This window comes from Rhinoraja longicauda, unplaced genomic scaffold, assembly GCF_053455715.1.
Source record: "Rhinoraja longicauda isolate Sanriku21f unplaced genomic scaffold, sRhiLon1.1 Scf000709, whole genome shotgun sequence".
Taxonomy (NCBI): Eukaryota; Metazoa; Chordata; class Chondrichthyes; order Rajiformes; family Arhynchobatidae; genus Rhinoraja; species Rhinoraja longicauda.
In genome coordinates this window covers 5,001-10,000 of record NW_027601925.1, presented here as the reverse complement: position 1 = coordinate 10,000, position 5,000 = coordinate 5,001, and positions in this window count along the sequence as shown.

Here is a 5,000-nt window from a genome sequence, read left to right as displayed (position 1 = left end):
CCGCCGAAGGCGGCGTACTTTAAAGTACTGCAGCTCGAGCGCACAAGGTGCGCGTGGAATTGTTAGCGGCGCCGTGGTTGTGCTGGCGGTGACCATGGCTGCCTGCTCCTTTGGTTCACGATGTCCCCGCCGAAGGCGGCGTACTTTAAAGTACTGCAGCTCGAGCGCACAAGGTGCGCGGGGAATTGTTAGCGGCGCCGTCGTTGTGCTGGCGGTGACCATGGCTGCCTGCTCCTTTGGTTCACGATGTCCCCGCCGAAGGCGGCGTACTTTAAAGTGCTGCAGCTCGAGCGCACCATGTGCGTGGGGAATTGTTAGCGGGGGCGTCGTTGTGCTGGGGGCTGACTGTCCCTAGTGGGTATAGGATAATGTTAATGTACGGGGATCGCTGGGCGGCACGGACTTGGAGGGCCGAAAAGGCCTGTTTCCGGCTGTATGTGTATGATATGATATGATATGATGCCTGCCTGCTCATTTGGTTCATGATGTCCACGCGGCAGGCGGAATATTTTAAAAGCACTGTTCTGTACGAAGTGCACAATGTCCGTTGGGGAAATGCAGCTGGGGGTCGGTCGACCGGCTGACGACGCCTGCCTGCCGATTTGGTTCACGATGTCCCCGCCGAAGGCGGCATACTTGAAAGTACCGCCGTTCGCGGCGCGCAATTTGCGGGGGGAGGAATTGTTAGTGCACGTCTGTGTGCTAGGTGACGATGCTTGCCGACTTGGTTCATGCCGTCCACGCCGAAGACGGCGCCGTTTAAAGTACTGCCGCTCGAGGTGCACAATTTGCGGGGGAATTGTTAATGGGCGTCGGCGTGCTGGGTGACGATGTGGAGATGTGGAACGCCGAGCCAGATCTATCTTATTTGTTTGCTTGGCCCACTGGACTTTGCATGGGCTTTGCAACACTGTGTGCTAGGTTAAATCACGGCCAATAGAGTGAGTGTCTTTTAATGATCCTGATCTGATAAGGGGACTAGAGGTAAAAGAGCCGTTAGGAGGCAGTGATCACAACACGATAAGTTTTACTCTGCAAATGGAAAGGTAGAAGGGAAAATCGGAAGTGTCTGTATTACAGTATAGCAAAGGGGATTACAGAGGCATGAGGCGGGAGCTGGCCAAAATTGACTGGAAGGAGGCCCTAGCAGGGAAGACGGTAGAACAGCAATGGCAGGTATTCCAGGGAATAATGCAGAGGTTGCAGGATCAATTTATTCCAAAGAGGTGGAAAGACTCTAAGGGGAGTAAGAGACACCTGTGGCTGACAAGGGAAGTCAGGGACAGCATAAAAATTAAGGAGAGGAGGTATAACATAGCAAAGAAGAGTGGGAAGACAGAGGATTGGGACTCTTTTAAAGAGCAACAAAAGTTAACTAAAGAGGCAATGCGGGGAGAAAAGATGAGGTGCGAGGGTAAACTAGCCAATAATATAAAGGAGGATAGCAAAAGTTTTTTTAGGTACGTGAAGAGGGAAAAAATAGTCAAGGCAAATGTGGGTCCCTTGAAGACAGAAACGGGGGAATTTATTATGGGGAACAAAGAAATGGCAGACGAGTTAAACCGTTACTTTGGGTCTGTCTTCACTGAGGAAGATACACACAATCTCCCAAATGTTCTAGGGGCCGGAGAACCTAGGGTGATGGAGGAACTGAAGGAAATCCACATTAGGCAGGAAATGGTTTTGGGTAGACTGATGGGACTGAAGGCTGATAAATCCCCAGGGCCTGATGGTCTGCATCCCAGGGTACCTAAGGAGGTGGCTCTAGAAATAGTGGAAGCATTGGAGATCATTTTTCAATGTTCTATATAGATTCAGGATCAGTTCCTGTGGATTGGAGGATAGCAAATGTTATCCCACTTTTTAAGAAGGGAGGGAGAGAGAAAACGGGTAATTATAGACCAGTTAGTCTGACATCAGTGGTGGGGAAGATGCTGGAGTCAATTAGAAAAGACGAAATTGCTGAGCATTTGGATAGCAGTAACAGGATCATTGCGAGTCAGCATGGATTTACGAAGGGGAAATCATGCTTGACAAATCTACTGGAATGTTTTGAGGATGTAACTAGGAAAATTGACAGGGGAGAGTCAGTGGACGTGGTGTACCTCGACTTTCAGAAAGCCTTCGACAAGCTCCCACATAGGAGATTAGTGGGCAAAATTAGGGCACGTGGTATTGGGGGTAGGGTACTGACATGGATAGAAAATTGGTTGACAGACGGAAAGCAAAGAGTGGGTATAAATGGGTCCCTCTCGGAATGGCAGGCAGTGACCAGTGGGGTACCGCAAGGTTCGGTGCTGGGACCCCAGCTATTTACGATATGCATTAATGACTTAGACGGAGGGATTAAAAGTACCATTAGCAAATTTGCAGATGATACTAAGCTGGAGGGTAGTGTGAATTGTGAGGAAGATGCAATAAGGCTGCAGGATGACTTGGACAGGTTGTGTGAGTGGGCGGATACATGGCAGATGCAGTTTAATGTAGATAAGTGCGAGGTTATTCACTTTGGAAGTAAGAGTAGAAAGGCAGATTATTGTCTGAATGGTGTCAAGTTAGGAGGAGGGGGAGTTCAACGAGATCTGGATGTCCTAGTGCATCAGTCAATGAAAGGAAGCATGCAGGTACAGCAGGCAGTGAAGAAAGCCAATGGAATGTTGGCCTTCGTAACCAGAGGAGTTGAGTATAGGAGCAAAGAGGTCCTTCTACAGTTGTAGCGGGCCCTGGTGAGACCGCACCTGGAGTACTGTGTGCAGTTTTGGTCTCCAAATTTGAGGAAGGATATTCTTGCTATGGAGGGCGTGCAGCGTAGGTTCACTAGGTTAATTCCCGGAATGGCGGGACGGTCGTATGTTGAAAGGCTGGAGCGATTGGGCTTGTATACACTGGTATTTAGAAGAATGAGGGGGGATCTTATTGAAACATATACGATAATTAGGGGATTGGACACATTAGAGGCAGGAAACATGTTCCCAATGTTGGGGGAGTCCAGAACAAGGGGCCACCGTTTAAGAATAAGGGGTAGGCCATTTAGAACGGAGATGAGGAAGAACCTTTTCAGTCAGAGAGTGGTGAAGGTGTGGAATTCTCTGCCTCAGAAGGCAGTGGAGGCCAGTTCGTTGGATGCTTTCAAGAGAGAGCTGGATAGAGCTCTTAAGGATAACGGAGTGAGGGGGTATGGGGAGAAGGCAGGAACGGGGTACTGATTGAGAGTGATCAGCCATGATCGCATTGAATGGCGGTGCTGGCTCGAAGGGCTGAATGGCCGACTCCTGCACCTATTGTCTATTGTCTATTGTCTATAATCAACCACTTTATTTTGCCCGTCTTTGTGACTCCTCTTTGACACGTCGATCACCGCTGAGGCTGTTTTACCTGTTTCGCCTATGTACCGTAAGGTACACTCCTTACATTGAACTGCATACACCCCATTATTTCGCTCACGGGTTATCCTCTGTGCTATCCAGTCTCTCCTGTCACCCTGTTCTATGTTTTTGTCTATTACCCAGTGGGAGCAGGCCCCATATTGACATTAATTTGTAACCCTACTGCTCCCCTCGTCTGCTGGTTTTATCACCATCTCATGTTTATCCCTCAGCTCTGCCGTGGTCTCCCTCTCTTTTTTTCTGGTGAGGTTCGGCCTATCCTTTGTCATGGGCATATCCCAGGCTGTTTTAGTAACGTTCTTTTAAAACGTGTCGTGTTTGTTTGGCTTTACCCACGTTCCAGCATTAGAGGCCAATTTTTGCAATGTTTCCTGGGTGGGATTTGCCGGTTTTACAAATGGTGTCACTATCTCACCCTGCTTCCTGATACCCTTATGGGGTCGGCTCTGTTCTTGCAGAACCCTCGGGTGGTGCAGAGTCTGGGCCTTGTTATCAATATCTTGCCCTGCTTCCCGATACCCTTGCGGGTTCGGCTCTGTTCTTGCAGATCCCTCAGGTGGTGCAGAGTCTGGGCGGCATCGTCACCCAGCACACCGACGCCCACTGAAAATTACCCACGCACAGTGCGCGCCTGGAGCGGCAGTAGTTCAAACTACCCCTACCCCTACCCCTACCCCTACCGCTACCCCTACCCCTACCCCTAACCCTAACCCTAACCCTAACCCTAACCCTAACCCTAACCCTAACCCTAACCCTAACCCTAACCCTAACCCTAACCCTAACCCTAACCCTAACCCTAACCCTAACCCTAACCCTGACCCTGACCCTAATGCAGGCAGAGTTATTTATAAAGTGGCCCAGACTCTGCACCACCTGAGGGTTTTGTAACAGAACCAACCCCATAAGGGTTTCAGGAAGCAGGGCAAGATATTGATAACAAGGCGCAGACTCTGCACCACCTCAGGGTTCTGCAAGAACAGAGCCGACCCCATAAGGGCATCAGGAATCAGGGCAAGATATTGATAAAATGGCCCAGACTCTGCACCACCTGAGGGTTCTGCAAGAACAGAGCCGACCCCATAAGGGCATCAGGAAGCAGGGCAAGATATTGGTAACAAGGCCCACGGGGAAGGCGGCATACTTTGGGGTTATTTTGTAGTGAGTTTTGAAGGCATGTGCTAGTGTTACGCATACCGAGGGCGCGCAAAGTTCGGCGCGCCCGGGCCAAAACGCCTCTGCTGGCCGCGGCCGAGTCGGCCGACGGATTGCCACGGACTTGCTTGACGACCTGTCACTCTCCGTGCATCGGTTGCACGCCCGGTTCGTCCTTTCCATTTGTTTCATGATGTACACGCGGCAGGCGGAATATTTTAAAAGCACTGTTCTGTTCGAAGTGCACAATGGCCGTTGGGGCAATGCAACTGGGGGTCGGTCGACCGGCTGACGACGCCTGCCTGCCGATTTGGTTCACGATGTCCCCGCCGAAGGCGGCATACTTGAAAGTACTGCCGTTCGCGGCGCGCAATTTGCAGGGGGGAGGAATTGTTAGTGGACGTCTGTGTGCTGGGTGACGATGCTTGCCGACTTGGTTCATGCCGTCCACGCCGAAGACGG